The following is a 19104-nucleotide window of genomic DNA, read 5'->3' as shown; positions in this document are numbered from 1 at the left end:
GGCATCAAGTGTGAAATGTTAGTATGGGACATGGTCTGTTTACCATAAGCTAAGTGGTGACCTCAATATCATGCGATTACATTTGGTCAATCCAAATTGCACCTGTAGAGAAACCTGATGCCATGAGAAATGGGAGTTCTAGCTAAGTAGGCCAAGCGACAACCCAAACAAGTCACTGCCACTGGCATTATCAGCTTTAATGCTGCAATATTAACCCTTGCTAGCATTACCTTCATTCGAATGAGCTAAAAAAAAATGAAATGTAATTTTAGGGCGCCTGTATTCAAGAGGCACAGTGAAAAATCATTAAGTTTGACACACTGCATTAAGCTTCCATTAAGTAATGGCTTAAAATTTTCTCAATGCCTTTATTAGTTAAAAAGTGCAGAACAAGCTTTGGATGTCAAGCCGTTTCTGCACCAGTTTCAATGATTCATCTCAGAACGGCTGAGCATGAAGAATTTCAGAGATAAAACATAAGCTGACTTAGCAGTTTTATATTACATTATAGCATGTAAATGAATCTTTCCAGTTGCCAAGAATAACTTTGATACAGAATTTAGCTGAACATGATAGCAATAAAATGCACCACAATGCTGATGCCTTATCTGAGAATGTTTCTTTACTTCATATGTAAGCTTTTGTTGCATGGACTCTAGTCAAAGAGGCTTTTGGAGATGATTTGAACAGAAGCAGTGCAGCCTGTGACCACAGCGTGGAGCGAGAGCTTTGTAGTGCAGCTCTACAGAGTCTAACACAGAAGGGCAGGATCAGTTCAGCCTGAGGGGTGCCTGAGGGCCGCCAGCGTCACGACATGCATAAGCAGATGACATTCTCCAAGAGTCCTTAGCGCACTCTCTTCCCACAGCACTCGGAAACACTTTGAATGATTCGGCACACATATTCCGTTTGACTTAAGTGTTGACTTACGGTTTCTTTCTTTCCTCTATGAAATCACTACCCTGGCCAATAGGGTTTCTGCTCTGTCAGTGTGTCTGGCCAACAGGAGAACAGCTCTATGGGACACTGTTCTTTATGACTGCTGGAAACCAATGGCTCTGTGGAATGTCTTACTGGCTTTATATAAAGACAAAGTGTCACATGCCCTCTGGCTGATACTTGATCCCAAGGTAACATAAGGACAATGAATTCAGCAGGAGCTGCTAGAGCTGTGATTCATACAATTGCGTCTCAGTATTAATAAGACGAGTCACTTAACAGATGAAGAAAAGCCATTCATAAAAGCTTGAGGCATATTAGAAATAAGGTTACAGGCTACACTGCTAGAAAAAAGAGAGACTACACTATACTGTGGATATTTTTTTGCATTTACATTTATACATTTGGCAGAAAGTGATTTACATTGCATTCAAGGAACATATTTTAGCAGTTTGTGCTTTCTCAGGGAATTGAAATGATTACCTTGGCATTGCTAATACCATCCCTCCACTGTTTGAGCTAAGGAAAGGCTAGAAGGCATTTTGCTTTAATAAAATTACATACATTACACAGTTAAAAAAATAATTAAAATACATTACTTTTAATTTACAATGTTTATTTTTGTTCATTTTCATTTTTCATCTTATCTATTCATAATATATCTATTCATATTCAACTAACTAGTGCTATGCCTCCACTAAAACCATTGTAAATATATTATGCATTATCTTTTAAAATAAAACAAAATATCTATAGTTTTATATTAATTGTTTTTATTGTATTGGACAGTATATTTTACAACTACATGCAGGATTTTTTTTTTATCTGTTTTTTACATTTTTATTCATAACATAGCGAGAGGACAAAAAATAAGAAGAAAGATGGGTAAAACATGTGAGTTCCATAGCTAAATGTATTATTTTATGTGCTAACCAATAATCGCCAAGTCCAACTACATGCATTAACTGGAGGCACACAATAGCCTACACAATCACTAAAAGAGATAAAAAGCCATTTTAAAGAGATTCTGCAGGCTCCAGACTTCCCAGACCCTAAATAAAAACACAAACAGCCATTTAGAAAAATGGGTCTGGAGAATCAGAAGGATGCATGGCAGCACATTTCATTTGAAAAAAAACAAAAAAAACACTGTTATTGTTGCAGGCATGACGGACAAGAGCAGGAAAAAAAATAGCAGATGGCAAATGTTACAGAACAATGATTAAGTTTAATCTTCCATCTCTCTATCTTCTAAAAAGTAGAGATAACTGCTCTCATTAACTACTGATAAATATTTAACAGTGGAATATTACAGTTAAATAGGTCTCCATTAGTTAGGTTATTCATCACAAGACTTCCAAAAGTGTGAGAAAGGAAAAGATTTAGTAAGAGATAATGTGTTACTGTGAAAGTGAGGAAGTAGAATTAGGTAATCTACAGTAAGATAACTGTTGTGAGGTGTTTATGAGAAACAGCAGTATGTAGATAAGGTCACATAAAAGATAAATGTGCCCACCAGACGGAATGAGAGTGTAACAGTGCATGAAAGAGAAAGACGAGGGTAAATAAAGAGTAAAACATATTTGAAGTACATTTTTTTTATTTTCGAATATCCGGTTTCACCCAGAAATATGGGTTGCGAATGCCGTTTGATGTTGACTTTAACTTGGCTTTTGCAGGCTCAGTCAGATTTTTTTCCACACACACAGTAATCTGACCACCACATAAAAAACATCTTCAGCACCTCAAGAGCCGATATTCACCAATCCCCTGCCAAGAGTGTGTTTTCATCTGGGCCCAAGCTAATGCTGTCTTATACCGGCAATTCACATACACACTCTCAACATGATGAAGGGCTTCTTTTTGAAATGATGAGCTGCAGAGAGCTGAGAGAAGGTGAAAATAATTGATGGTGAAAGAGTGGAAGTAAGAGGGATGGTGTGCATGTTTGGGTTTTTCAGGAAAGGACATGGGTCAGCATGTCCATAGAGGGAATATCAAAGCTGGTATGTACATACTGTATTTGTAGTTGTACCACTTTTACCATAACACTGGAATGGTGCTCTGCTTACCCTGAGGTCATTTATCAGACTCTTAACCCTTGTGCATCAATTAAAAAAATAAAAGTTACACATAGGTCCATAGTGGACAAAAATGTCAAAAAATGGTCATAAAAATGTGAAGCTTGGGAGCACACACTTACGTTTGGTCTCATTTTAAAGACCCATGGCAGATTATTGTTGAAGTAAAAAAAAGTTTAAAAAGTGAAACCAAAAAAAAAAGTTATACAGGTTTATGAAAATGATTTATATAAAATATATATTTTATGAAACATGCTGAACTCTACACTGTAAAAAATAGCTGAAAAAATACAGGGCATTTTCTACAGCAATGTACCGTTCTATGTAAATACAGTTAAATACTGTAAATGATGATAAAAATATTAACAGCAAGCTACTGTTCAATCTTAACGGTATAATACAGTATTTTTTAGTCTAGTCAGATGTGTGACGTCGTTGAGCCCGCTCATAACTCATCTGAGCAAACCCACGACGCATCAGCTCCCATCAACAGTCAAGAGGTGTGCACTCGCGCAGGTTTTAAATTACTGATCTAAAATATTTTATTAACGAGAGAAAGAAGAATAAGAAGCAGAACTAAAGATGATTTTTGTGAGCTGCCAGCATCGAAATGGACGGCGTACCGGCTGCTTTTCTATTCGCCAACTAAGGTAATTGCAATTTTTTTCAAAGTCAGTTTTAGCCTGTGAAATTATTTACACACTGTTATTTCTTTTTATTGAATGAAGTTACCAATAACAGTTAATTATTTATTAATTTTTTCATATCCGGTAAACAAATCAGCTAAGCAAGCTCGTTCATTTGAGTTTAACTTTTGCTATTTTGCAAGCTAATCAAATGTCCATGGTATATGCGATCATCCATTGAATTTTTTTTGTAAACGCTATGTGATAGATTGGGCTTTATTTTACCATTTGTTGTGCGGTTTATTGAAATGTGCACTAAAGTTATGCAAACAGTTATACCATAATCATTTTATTATTCTGTCAGAGAGAACCTTAAAGATTGTCTGTATTTTGTAGTTACCGTGTGTAGGCTGATACAAATATTTTGTAATGTTTCTGAATATTAACTATTGTTGTTGTCTGCATCAGTTGCTGGTAACAAAGTCACAATTGGAGGTTGGATGATCAGTATTGAAGTCTTCAACTTACAAAACCAAGAGAAAGCTACAAAGACACTGGAGTTTGTTCAAAGGTAAATATTGTTCGATTTTTTTTGCCCCTCTTCCCAACTTTGTTCAGAAATTGTTGTTCTTTCTTTTTACCTTCCACCCCACTACTCTTTTGCTTAATTTCTCTGAAACACAGTAAGACCCCAATTAATATTTACTTGCCACGCCTAACATCCCATATTTCTCTATTACATTTTAGGCACTTCATTGGTGCGAACCATGAGAGGGAAACAAAGGCCAGCCATTTTTTTTTTTTAATTCACATACTGTTCTATTTAATCAAAGCATCATGAAATAATATAATGTAGCACTGTTTCCAGAAAAAAATACTAAGAACCACAACATTTTTTCAATAATAATAAGAATTGTTCCTTAAGACTAGCTTTCTAATAAATCATCTTCCTATCTTTCTTCCTGGAAATTAACAAACACAGCAATAGTTTTGTCACAGCTGGTTTGACTGCATATTCAAAACCGGACCGACTTGACTGCTGTACTTGAGTGGTGAATGCACCTCTTTTATCAACACCATAGAAATTCTTATTTAATTTAAACCAAAATTTGTGTATTCCGACATCCTTAATGGACGCAATCACACGGCACATCATGCTCAGGAAGACTTCAGTTTCCACATGGGCAGATTCCTGAATACGACTCATCCTGTCTAACTGTGCAGGGAATAGAACACCATTTCATATTTATGCGAGACATTGCATCCAAATCAATACTAGCTCAGGCATGATGGAGGGTATCTTCCCCGGGGTCTTTCAGTAGCTGCCTGTGCCAGAACAAGCCTGCGGTGGAGACGTAGCCACAAGGTCACGAATATTTCAGTGGAACCTACACAGGAGTCAATGCCCGCAACGATTCACCCCACCCATGTCTACCTCCCCGTCCCGATACAGCTGTCAGTCAAATGAAAGATGACCAGAGTAGCGTACACACCCTTAACGGCTGTCAAATCCATTTTGGAGAACACTCCCTCAGACAGACAAAAAACAAACAAACCGCTATTAGAGCTGTCAGCCCCCATTCACAGACGGAGCAACTGACAGTATCTCTCCCCACTTCTCAATAGTCCCTCATAAACACATTAATGCAGACAAACAAAAGACAAGCGTAGCAGGTAATCATTCCATCAGAGGAATATAAATCAAGCTCAGCGCAGCATTAAGAACTAAAATCAATTTCAATCTTCTTGCTTTTAGCTTCCCTTCCTCCTTTACAAAATCTCCATGGTGATGGATCAATCACTCCGCCCCTCCTCTGCGCCCTCCATCTCTGGGATATTGTATTAAGAGTTGGATTTCTCTGAGGTTGAATGCTAACGGCCTCTCGGCGGTTCAGATCGGGCTTAGGAGGGGACAGATGAAGAACTGTAATCCTTTTATAGCTGAGTCCGAGTTAGGATATTCTATTAGCTAGAATGGCTTGACTTTTCTGATTTATAGCGCAACGTGTCCAGCTCACAGCCAGGGGGAGTTGATAGAAATCAGCAGTCAATCAATTCAAGCCATTGACCCTGTATAATCAGGTTTAATGATTTAGAGAAAGCAAGAAGGAAAAAAGAAAGAGAAGAGGGAAAAAGAATGTGAAAAAGTGAAAAAATGATCCAAAACTTAGTGAGATACCAAAGTAGACATTTTACATTAGGCAACCACATCATTTTAGTATTTTTTTAAATAGTTTTTATTAATTATTCTGAATTTGTTTTTTTTTATTATTGTACAAAATATATATTTTTATTGTTACTATTGGTTTATAATATTTCTAAATAGTTTTAATTATTAAGTTAAAATTTTTTGGTTTATTTAATTACAAATTAAAATATATAAAAAAAATATTCCATCTAATATTTATGTCTTATTTCAATTAACAAAAATGTTTATTTATTTGTTAGTTAACAGCACTGGTAGGCAGCTTAATTATATTTTCTAAGATAATTTCTTCGGCAAAAATACAGTATTGCATGAATCCTTCACAAAAAAAGCCAATCCAAAATGCATTACAATTGTGAAATATGTTATTCAGCATCACTAACAGTAGTTTAATATTATTAAAATGCACTATTTCACCCAAAATGTCTACTTATATGTATTTTGTGCTTACAGAATCACTAGAGACAGCATAAGCAGAATATGCTTGCTACATTGAAAAATATTGCCTGATTGTGACTGCTAACGTCAAACTCTGGGACTTTAAGGGTTGGATGAATCTTGCATGCTCTTCACTATCGGTGTTATTTGAGCTATGAGTGACTTAAGAGAGTCGCTGCCTATGCAGGGTGTTTTAAATCAGCCAATTATATCAGGTTCCATGATGCTGCCTATGTACAGCAGGCACTAGGTATGGAGACAGCTCAAGGTTCTGGAACAGAACTAGAGAGAAGACAGATAACAAGGGGAAAATAAATCAAGTTTAACATGATTCTGCAGTAGAACAAGATTAGCAGCTCTGTATGTGCATGTACTGTATGTCTAAGATTAGATAACATCTCTAACTGCGTGAAAAAGTCCCATGCTGATTACCAGTGTGATGATCATCAAATATGAAATATTAAACTTGCAATGCATGACATTTGTCATAAATAACAACCTAAATGAAGGTTTTACATTTAAAGGAAGAAAGTGAATTCATAAAAAAAAAAAAATGGGGAAAAAAAAGGATTCTCAACAGAGCGACATAATTGTTTTTTTGTCTTGAATGATGTGAGGCCAAGTATTTTTGATGAGTTTTTGAATGAAAAGTTTATGAATGTCACATAACAAGAGAAAAAATGCTAATGGAAAAGTAATTTTCTGTGGTCAAATGCCATGAACACTATGCTGAAGGACAAAAGAAGCTGGCCAAACTTGCTGAAAGAAAACAAAAAGGAAATTAAAGTACACAGTTCATAAATCCTCTATGGCAACAGACATATTAAAAAAGATAAAGCACAGATGGGCCGCTAGTAAATTTGCATTGTAAATCAAAGATTTACAGCTACTTGTAAATCTCTTCAGAGAAGGGTACGAATTATGAGGGGGATTAATGTTTGATCCCCTTAATTAAGGCTTTAACACCATCCCCCAAAAAGGGAGTCAAAACAGAAGGTTGGAAGGAATCTTAAACATAAATATTATTTTAAAAAATGGGTATATCGTTTGTGTCAACATGGTTTTCAAAAGTTTCAGTAGCCACAAGTTAGTCAAGTTAAGATTAGTCAGACAGACATTGGTGGGCAGAGGTAGAGGTGGCGTTGGCCTGAGGTGGTAATCATGGAAACAGAAAGAGTTCTCAAAAAGCTATGCATTTTAAATTTATAGTCTCTCTTTCGAGACAATGGACCAAAAATGTTGATGACTCATCCTGCACTACTCATTTTTTCGTCCAATCAGTTACTCTCTTAAATGAGACACTCCAGAGTTCAAAGACGAAAAAGGGGTTTGTCATGCAATCCAGCTTTATTTTTTTTTCGTACATGAGAATTAGTCCTGTTTAATTGTATTATTCCTAAACAAATGACTAACATGCATTTTTACCACGATAGAGGAAAAATGTAATTCAGCATAAAAGTTTTTATCCCCAAAAATATAAAAATAAAAAAAGAGAACAAGAATTAATATATGAGATTAAAAGACTATTTAAGGATCACATTTCAGCCCCAAAATACGAAACGTGATTTTAAATCTTTGCAACTATCCTTCAAACCCCAAGTTTTTAAAATGACTTAAAATACAATAATTTAGCATAATCACTTTTTCTTGTTATATATTTTACAGGTACAAGTTTCATGCTACACTGAATGACAATGGTACATTATTTCACCTAAATTTAGACTTTTTTCACAAAGGTTATTTGAAGTATTAAAGTAGACACTTCTTTTGCATTTAATATGCCATCCCATCTGTGTATATAAAATCACTTTTGGCAATTTAATTTATTGTAGTCACCAAAATGGAACGGCTCTTTTTTGATACACAGACTTTTTTTGTATTTTTTGTACTAGAGCTGCTAAAAGGCCACTTGGGTGGGCTCTAAAAAGAGTCAACATCCCTAAAAGTCGGTTTAATTCACACACTACTTCAGCTGTAATCATCACAACAATGGAAACATCTTTTGGAGACAACTGCTCAACAAGTTTAAAAATAATTTTCTGCCACAAATAACAAATACATCAACACTAACATGACAGTCTATGCCAAAAATGTACACGTGACATTGCGTAAATCTCCGCACACACTCTTGGATAAGCTGATAATTTTTTTTTTTTTTTTTGTCGGATCTGAAATGTTTTCACAGGAACTGGTTAACATTCAAAATGTCAAGTGTTAGTGGCGATGTGAGCAGCCTTGAGCACAAAGGCATAAAATGCACTCAAAGTGCAATTGTTCAGAGACTCTCTTTCGACAAAATCCCTGAACCACCTCTAAGAGCCCAAAGCTAAGAGCTGAACCTCTGAGAAGGGGAAATGATATCCTCTCACCAGCCATTCAAATTCAAATGTTATCTGTGATTAAACCTTTAGGGGTGGTAAGCGCTATCTCCTCGTCCCTTTGAATGCACTTAAAATAAAAGTGCAAAAGACTGCAAAACACACACACACACACACACACAGAACAACAACAGCAAGACATCAATCTCCTACAAAGGCTTTTAAATGGCATCCATTTTAAACCTCATCCTGAGAATTTTAATCAACCGCCATGGGCACATGAAAACAAACTGACTCTGGAGTTTCACAAAGTTCACTTTCTTCGCAAAAAAGCCTGGATTATATTGGAAGATCATGCAGCCATGGGGTGGTTTTCTCTGCAGCTCTAGAAATCAAGGCCTCTGTTAAGGGAAATTAGGATTTCCTTTAAAGACAAAGCGACAGAGGAAAGGCCAGAGCGCCTTTTCTTGCATGCTACGAGTGAATATGGTAGGCCAGACAGGTACTGGAGCTTATCTAAGGGTCAGCCAGTCTATCATGGGTCACACAGCTGGGAAATGCAGATCATTCAGGACAGCAATTGACTAAAATGGGCTTTTCACACTTATTATAGCTGTGGTTTGGAAGTAGTGCACTTACTCAGGATGCCCACTAAGCTACCGTTTCAAAGTTTTGGGTCAATAAGATTTTTTTTTTTTTTTTAAGAAACTGAATATTTTGATTTAGCAAGGATGCAAAAGTGACAGTATAGACATTTATAATTTTAGAAAATATTTCAATTTCAAATAAATACTGTTCTTTAAAACTCTCTATTTATCAAAGAATTCTGTGAAATATGTAACTGTTTTCACAAAAATATTAAGCAGCACAACTGTTTTCAACATTGATAAGAAATGTTTATTGAGCTCCAAATCAGCATATTATAATGATTTCTGAAAGATCATGAGGTTGTAATGAGTCATTTTTCCCCTAAAACATAAAATCTTATGTTCAAACTCAGTCTGGGTCACGTCACGTCCTGATCGCATTCCCTCTCTCTATCCCACTTTCCTGTCTGCCAGTAAATAAATGCTAAAAATGTAATGCATAAACATAATCCCGAGTTATCTTGTTTCACACTGTTCACATTTTCCCTTGGGTTAGTAATTAATCCTAGATATTCAGGTTTCAAGATTTCACACTGTGCATTTGTAAACCCCAGTTTAATATTCTTATTTGCATATTTATGAGGTCAATAACACTGATTGGAGGAATACAGAAGAGTACACATGTCCTTTTAATAACCGCTTGTGGCTGTTTTTAAGTCACTTGAAAATGTACAAAAACAAATTGCAGTTACAGCATTTGGTGCCACAATTAGAAGATGGTATCCCAGGGTTAAATTCACGAAAAGCCTCAAAATCCATACCTTCATGATAAACTGCATCAATATTCCAAGGAAATGTGTTTGCATACAAAATATAAGCATTGCCACTGAAATAAGCAGCTCCATTAAACAGTGTTGTTTACCCAACGGTGAAACTCATCTGTAATTTGACAGGCTAGTATATAAACAATTGGCAAACTCAAAGAACATTAGAATTATGGGTATTTTTAAACACCCAACCCTGCAGGGAGATCTGCACAAATATCATCTGCCTGAAGAGTCCAGCCATTCTGAACACATTTATGGCATCTTGCCTTGATGTTTACTGGAATTTGCCGGAATTTCTAGCATTTTAAAAACTCTCTTTGTGGTATAAGAGACAGATGAGATGAATTATAAGTTCTTTGCTGCCAGTGCAAAGGAGAAGTTTTAATTACATCCCTGTGATGCAATGTGGCAGCGTGAGGCTAGGCGGAAGACTCATACAGAGGTGGAACAGGACTACAGCCAGACGCTGTCAAACCCAACCTTTTATTCCATTTCTTCAGATACAGCGGAAAAATCTCTGACCACAGGGTACAGGGCAGCAATAACTGTGATTAATGGAATCAAAGAGCAAATAATGCTATGTTCATATTTGTGTATAAATCATGCACATTATAAACTGCTCTGGCTCGAAATTCTCATTGGGTGAGTTCAGTTCATACTGACTGCACTTCAACTGAATTTATATTAATGCATTCTGCAGTCTACAGTACATATCCTATTAGCGTCGCATTGCTTTTTCAGTCATTTTATGAAAGTAAAAGCAACTAGATGAGTTTACCTCATAAGCAATATTCCTTTACCTTGGTAAAGTCACTAATAAATGCCTCGAGTGGCTTACTGCTGAAATATATACATGTTTGTATGCATTCATGCATGCTATGGGAACAAATTGTTTTACCGCTCATGGACAGTGCCACATGAATAGAAGTCACTAGATTTGCATTTACTCAAGCAAATAGTAGTGCTTGCAAGGCAGAAAAAATATAATTAAAGTTTTAGGTAAGCTTATGTTTTAAAACATCAAATGAAAATGCTGCTTTGAATATTGCAATGTTGTTTTCTGACAACTGTGCTTTTATGATCTCAAAACGGTATGCAAATATTACAATGGCATCATTGCTGCCAGTTACTTTTGAATGCATTCTATTAAATGTAAGTTAAAGAGATAAATAAATAAAATATAGCTGCAAGCAGCGATGACGGGCCCAAGCCGTCAGCATACGCCACCCCGGTGGCATCGATAAAACGGTGCCCAGCGAGCACAAGCATCACAGTAACCCTCTGGCAGTTTGGTTTTAAGGGATACAGCAATTAAAGGGTTAATCCAAACCATCAACTCTGTGAAACACACACACACAGAACAACATATAAAACTTTAAATTCTGTGAAAATATATTTTTCATTGGTAGTTGATGTTAGTCAATGCATTTACTAATGCTAACAAATGAGAAATTATTATAGTTACCAAAGCTTTTAATGATTTATAAGCATTTTTTAATTATTTATTTTTCCATTAACTAACATGAATAATTTACTAACAAAAATGAATAAAGTAAAAAATATATTGTTAATATTTAATATTATTTGTGAATTAACCAATGTTAAAAAACAACATTATTTAACTGTTGTTAGTTAACATCAACAATAATTATATACCATTTAATGTTGATCAATATTAATTCCAAAATGTGTTAATATATTATTAAATTTGAAAGTTTTATCTTTTGAGCATGACTATTTTTCTAATATTAAAAATATTTTGTTCATTGTTAGTTCATTGTAAGTTCATACTATCAATGAAGAATTAACATGCTGTAAAAATATATTTTTCATTGTTAGTTCATGTTAATTAATGCATTCCCTACTGTTAACAAATGAGACTTAATTATAAAGTGTTATCAAAACCTTTAATGCTTTATAAGCATTTTTTAAGGATTTTATTGAGAAGTTTAAACAGACCCTCTCTCTCTCTCTCTCTCTCTCCCCCTCCACACTCACTGAACTCACACAGTCAGTCACCCACCGCACACATTAGAAGCAGTGACAGGAGATCTCTGATAGTTTTAATTTTCTGCTCTCCATAGTGTATTGTAAATTCATGAAATTAATCACATATCCTCAGACGGTCTTGTTCTGTGTATGTAATTTTTTATGAAGTGTTTGGAAGCTGCTCTTTAAAGATAAAAAAAAAAAAAGTGTTATTTTTTACTGTAACTTTAATAAATTGCCATTAAATCACCGTTCAAGATATCCTAAATCGGTCCGCAATGAAGCATCTTCAGTATCTTGGAAGCATGTGAAAAAATGTTTGGTGTGAATTTTTGGTTTCTGCTTGAAGGAGTATGAATTTGTTTACAGCCCGTTTTTAAAAAAAAAAACACATTAAAAAAAAAATAGCCGATTTCCTGTTGGTCGTAGCTAATGACTGTACATTAGAAAGTTGTCCGGATTAATAAGAACAATTTATGTACCGAGTTTGGTGTCTGTAGCTATCATTATATATATATAATCATTTATAATTATATACCATTTAATGTTGATCAATATTAATCCAAAATGTGTTTATATATTATTAAATTTTAAAGTTTATCTTTTGAACATGACTATTTTTCTAACATTAAAAAGATTAATAAATGCTTTAAAAAAATTGTTCTTTGTTAGTTCATACTATCATGGAAGAATTAACATGCTGTAAAAATATATTTTTCATTGTTAGTTCACGTTAATTAATGCATTTCCTAATGTTAAGAATTGAGACCTTATTATAAAGTGTTATCAAAATCTTTAATGATTTATAAGCATTTTTTAAAGATTTTAAAAAACAGACCCTCTCTCTCTTTCTCTCTCTCACCCACTGCCTCAATCCACACAGTCACTCACACAGTCACTCACAGCCCACCCCACCCCACCCCTCACTCAGCTGCAGGCTGACAGGACCTCTCACTCAGAGGCAGCTCTGATAGTTTTTTAATTTTCTCCTCTGCATAGTGTATTGTAAATTCATGAAATTAATCACATATCCTCAGACTGTATTGTTCTGTGTATGTAATTTTTTATGAAGTGTTTGGAAGCTGCTCTTAAAAGATAAAAAAAAATAAAATGGATCTTTTTTACTGTAACTTTAATAAATTGCCATTAAATCATCGTTCAAGATATCCTAAATCCGTCCGCAATTTAGCATCTTCAGTATTTTGGCATCATGATAAAAAATGTTTGGTGTGATTTCCGTGTTTCTGCTTGGAGGAGTATTAATTTGTTTACAGCCCGTTTTAAAAAAAAACCCACATTAAAATAAATATAGCCGACTTCCTGTTGGTCGTAGCTAATGACTGTAAATTAGAAAGTTGTCCGGATTAATTAGAACAATTTATGTACCGAGTTTGGGGTCTGTAGCTAAAACTAACCCCCTCATTTTTGACAAAAGGTGGCGCTATAGAGTGCCTCTTCCACGCCCGTTTATGAGCTTTTTCCAGTGTCTAACTATCATTAATACTCATATGTGTGTTGAGTTTCATGACATTCTAAACATGTTATCTGCCTCAAAATCACCAGAAACGAATTTTCAACTTTGACACGTTGCCATGGCAACATCATTTTAGATATCAATATTCCCTTCACAGTTTTACATCGGCCGTGTTTTGACATTATTCTGGTGAAGTTTGAAGCAAATCGAGTAAAAATAAGATGCTGAATTCAAAGCATTTTGAAAACGACACACTTCCTGCAGCCAGTTGGTGGCGCTATAACTTTCAGTCATAATAGTCACATCTATCCGATCGGCATCATACAACGAACAAGTCACTGAAGTTTGATCTACATCATACAATGTATGTGGACGTTATTAGGCATTTCCTGGGTCTCATTTTTCGCCATAACTTCATCGCCTCGCCACGGGCAAACCGTTCGACATATCAAAAATATCTTCGCAATTTAGCGTCCCCAATGTCTTGAGATCATGTTCACCTAGTTTGGTGGCAATCGTATGGAAATCCTCAGAGGAGTATATCAAATTCCAGAGCATGCGCTTTTTAAACAGCCCTGAATAGCCGACTTCCTGTTGGGCGGAGCCTATGACATGCTGCGCGGAAGTTGTTCGGCTCAATGAGTTCTATATGTGTACCGAGTTTCATATGAATACGTGCAAGTATGTGTGAGCTATACATCAAGCTTTCTGACAATTTTCCAGGGGGCGCCGTAGAGCCCCTGTGCCACGCCCGGGTCCCAGCCTCTGTGGCGTCCTAATGGCCGCAGGTTCCAATGTGCGTGCCAATTTTCAAGAGTTTTCGGGCACGTTAAGGCCCCCAAAAGTACACGGATAGTCGAAATAAAAAATAATAAAAAAAAAAAAAATAATAATCCTTAGAAGAACAATAGGGCCCTGCGCCTTACTGGCTTGGGCCCTAATAAATCTACATAGGACAAAAAATGAAACTGCAGAGGATACAAATATTTAAGGAATTTCCACAGTGTTGCTTGCAAGCACTGTAACAATCTGATGCCAGACCTGATTGCACTGACACATTCACTCCCTCAGAGACCTTGTGTGACCACTTTCATTTTCACATAAATTCTCTGACAAATGTCATCCTCAACACCTCTGTATACCCACATCAGAGCGCCAGATGACAAAAAGACACAGGCAACTTCCTGAAGCAAACATGAGAGATGACAGAACAAAGAGCAGACTCTTCCCACTGCTGTCATCTTGAATCAGCGAGCAGACCGCACAGAGGTTAGGACAATCTCAACGTCTTCTTGTAAAGAAGGTGGACAAGGGTCGTTTTTTATCTGTAATAAAGAAAACAATGCTCACTCCTCTAAGAGTGTGCCAAAAAAAAAGAATATTATTGTTGAAATAGGAACACAATGTAAATGCATATTTATGTACAGGTTTTTTTTTTTAAGAGATTAACCCTTTTTTTTTTTTTTTAGCAAGGATGCATTACATTAATCAAAATTCAATGTTACTGTTCTTTTGAACTTTCAACTACAATTATATTCAACTAAAATATTGAGCAGATCATATGACACTGAAGAATATAATTATATTTTAAATATATTAAAACAGAAAACACTTATTTTAAATTGTTATTTTAAAGTGTAATAATATTACGAGTATAAATATATTTATATACATTTATAAGTATAATGCTTAAATATGTATAATATAAAATGCAACATTATATATAATATATATATAATGTATAAATAAATAAATATATAACATATACATATACATATACATATATATATATATATATAAATAAATAGGTGTAGTTACCGTATTTACCAGCAGGGGCTAATGGGACCATGCTAACAAACCAACCTTGATCCAATGAGTCAAACAAACCCATGTCAGTCCAGGAATAGCCAGTCTGTTTTTCCGTTTCTCGGCTACAGCGGTAATTAATGTTGCTGGCCTTGTTTTGTAACTAAAATTTGCCTGTACTATCCACCCACAAAATGAATGTATTAGTAATACCCTTCCATTCTAAATGAACATACTTGTGAAGTCTGTTGACAAACTGCATCTTCCCCCCTGGAACAAAAAACAAAATACTCCCCACCTCCGACCTCCTTTCTGACAATCACTAGTGTTCCGAGGGTGTTTATTAACACAAGCACATAGAGCACTGTGTAAAAGGCCACATAAATCTGTCCTCCCACTCCTGTCCAGTTCCTGTCCAAACACGGCATGAATGTACGGTGGATCTCTCGCTCTGCCTTTGGCCCATTTCTACAGGAGGGGCTTTCCAAGAGAGGATGTTTCACTATTATGGATAATATCATAATGTGATATTTTTGGCATAAAAGACTCTTAAAGTATTATTACTCATACTTCAGCTCAGCGATTTGTGCAATTATTTTTTTTTACACAATCATTGGGACCAAAGCATTACCAAGAACTGAGAATGGGCTCTTTAAGCCCAGTAAGCAACTACCTACAGTAGCAACACCCTAGCAATGACCCAGAACACCTTGTGGGCAACAGCATAATATAAATATATATATATACACACACACATCACATACATATATACACACACACACACACACACACACATACATATATACATACATATACACATATACAAACACACATATATACATATACACGCATATATACACAGACACACACCGGCCACTTTATTAGGTAGACCTGTTCAATTGCTTGGTAACACAAATTGCTAATCAGCCAATTACATGGCAGCAACTCAATGCATTTAGGCATCTAGATGTGGTGAAGACGACTTGCTGAAGTTCAAACCGAGCATCAGAATGGGGAAGAAAGGGGATTTAAGTGACTTTGATCGTGGAATGGTTGTTGGTGCCAAACGGGCTGGTCTGAGTATTTAAAAAACTGCTGATCTACTGGGATTTTCACGCACAACCATCTCTAGGATTTACAGAGAATGGTCCGAAAAAGCGGCAGTTGTGTGGACAAAAATGCCTTGTTGATGTCAGAGGTCAGAGGAGAATGGGCAGACTGGTTAGAGATGATAAGGGCAACAGTAACTCAAATAACCACTCGTTGCAACCAAGGTATGCAGAATACCATCTCTGAACGCACAACACATCAAACCCTGAACCAGATGGGCTACAGCAGCAGAAGACCACACCGGGTGCCGCTCCTGTCCGCTAAGAACAGGAAACGGAGGCTACAATTCGCACAGGCTCACCAAAATTGGACAATAGAAGATTGGAAAAACATTGCTTGATTTGATGAGTCTCGATTTCTGCTCCAACATTCAGATGGTAGGGTCAGAATTTGACGTAAAGAACATGAAAGCATGGATCCATCCTGCCTTGTCTCAACGGTTCAGGCTGCTGCTGGTGTAATAGTGTGGGGATATTTTCTTGGCACACTTTGGGCCCCTTCGTACCAATTGAGCATCGTTTAAACGCCACAGCCTATCTGAGTATTGTTGCTGACCATGTCCATCCCTTTATGACTACAGTGTAGCCATCTTCTGATGGCTACTTCCAGCAGGATAATGCACCATGTCACAAAGCTCAAATCATCTCAGACTGGTTTCTTGAACATGACAATGAGTTCACTTTACTCAAATGGCCTCCACAGTCACCAGATCTCAATCCAGTAGAGCACCTTTGGGATGTGGTGGAACGGGAGATTCGCATCATGGATGTGCAGCCGACAAATCTGCAGCAACTGCGTGATCCTATCATGTCAATATGGACCAAAATCTCTGAGGAATGTTTCCATCACCTTGTTGAATCTATGCCACGAAGAATTAAGGCAGTTCTGAAGGCAAAAGGGGGTCCAACCCGGTAATAGCAAGGTGTACCTAATAAAGTGGCCAGTGAGTATGAGTGTATATATATATATATATATATATATATATAAATATATATAATATAGAAATTATTGATTTCCTAAATTCTAACCAATTGGACTCAGTCTATATTTTTCTGTGATTGGGGGATGGGCGCTAGGTTACAAACACATTACTGGAGTCATGGGAACAAGTGTTAAGTCTGTCGCCATGACAACCCAGAATAGCACTTCTGCATCACAGCTGAATGAATTCAGTGTCTTTAAGGCAAAATCTGACAATTTTCTTCATGGAAAGTGATACTGTATCAGCTTGACCCATCTGGAATGCACTCCTTAATTACTCAAATTATTCAGAATTTATCGTTCTCTTCATTAGGGTTCAGTAATCTGTGAGATAAAGGCATACCATGTTTGCAAGATCAGACCTGATAAAACAAATGGTCTGCTATCCTGGGACAAATATTCAAAATAATTTTTCAGAGATTACAAAAGACAAGTGACATGAATGAACTGTATAGAACAGACTGAAACCAAGGACACTCACAATAACACTTTTTGAGAGACATTTTAACTGAGAATTTTCACAGAAATCGTCAATGAACATATGCCAAAGTGTGAACGTCTGTTTTGAAGCTTTGCTCCAGGAATAGCTCACTCCAAAATGGTTTCCATTCCTTGAAAAACTCACCTAACGACTTTGACTTTTACACCTCTCTTTCAACTGAAAAACATCTTCCGTAGCCATCGCTTTCGATATTCATTGACTTCATAATTCTGATGATGAGCAGCAAACAACTGCTCCCCTGAAGGCTATCAGGCCATTCTAGAATTGGATGAAACGCTGAAATATTCATGACAGGCTGATAGACTCAAAGCATTCTGTAGTTCAGCTGGCTTTCTCCCACTGACAGAACATTAGTGGCTGTTATGGAGAGAGGAAATGGACTTGAAAATGACCAGTTTCTGGTTTAAGAGGCATCAGTAAATATTTAAAAGGATGCTGTAAATTTCACATGTTTCAGAGAATAGCCATATGAAAGTCTCTGTGACCAAGAGACTGAAAAAGAGGTAGAGAGTGACCAGTATATTATTTAATAATATTATTTCTGCTTTTTGACACTATAACTTCCAAATAATATTTTTAACAATACAATATAAATAAAATATGCATTAATTTATATTTTAGTTTAATTTTAATAACAAAAATAACAACAGTAACAATGCTCTTAAATTTTAAAATATTATTAAAAACAAATATTAATAGTAGTGGTAGTAATGATAATAAAAATGGTAGCAAACATCTACAGTTGCAAACATTTTTATTTTATTATCTTCATTTTTATGACTCATTATTATAACAACAGTTAATAATCACAATATTTATAATAAAAATTAAACAATTCATTTTCTAAACAAAACTAAATTGCCATTAATAATAATAATTATTATTATATTATATTATTAATAATATTTATTAATTAACACTTTTCTAACATAATACATTATTATTATTAGTGTAGTAGTAGTAAATAATAATAATATTAATAATGATAATAATAATAATTATTATTATTATTATAAAAAGGCTGCAACACACCTAAATGGTTGCAAACATTTTTATTTTTATCATCTTTTTTATTTTATTTTGGGCTATGCCTATTGTTAGGCTTAAAATGCAACACACTTCTAAATGGCTGTTAAAAGATTAGAGTATAGAGAGAGTTGCATTTAATGCAAACATTAAATAAGCTGTAAACACTGTTTTACATGCGGTTATAATATCTG

General features: G+C 35.5%; 1 protein-coding gene across 1 annotated transcript in view; it reads right to left on the bottom strand.

Moving 5' to 3' along the window:
- The window catches only part of LOC306852013 (bifunctional heparan sulfate N-deacetylase/N-sulfotransferase 2-like), a 71531-nt gene that overhangs the window by 13398 nt on the left and 39029 nt on the right, over window positions 1-19104 (bottom strand). The gene's annotated exons all lie outside the window — the stretch shown is intronic.

This window comes from Barbus barbus (genome assembly GCF_936440315.1).
Source record: "Barbus barbus genome assembly, chromosome: 32".
Classification (NCBI taxonomy): domain Eukaryota; kingdom Metazoa; phylum Chordata; class Actinopteri; order Cypriniformes; family Cyprinidae; genus Barbus; species Barbus barbus.
The sequence above is the reverse complement of the archived record's forward strand: the minus strand, read 5'-3'. Positions and strand labels throughout refer to the sequence as shown.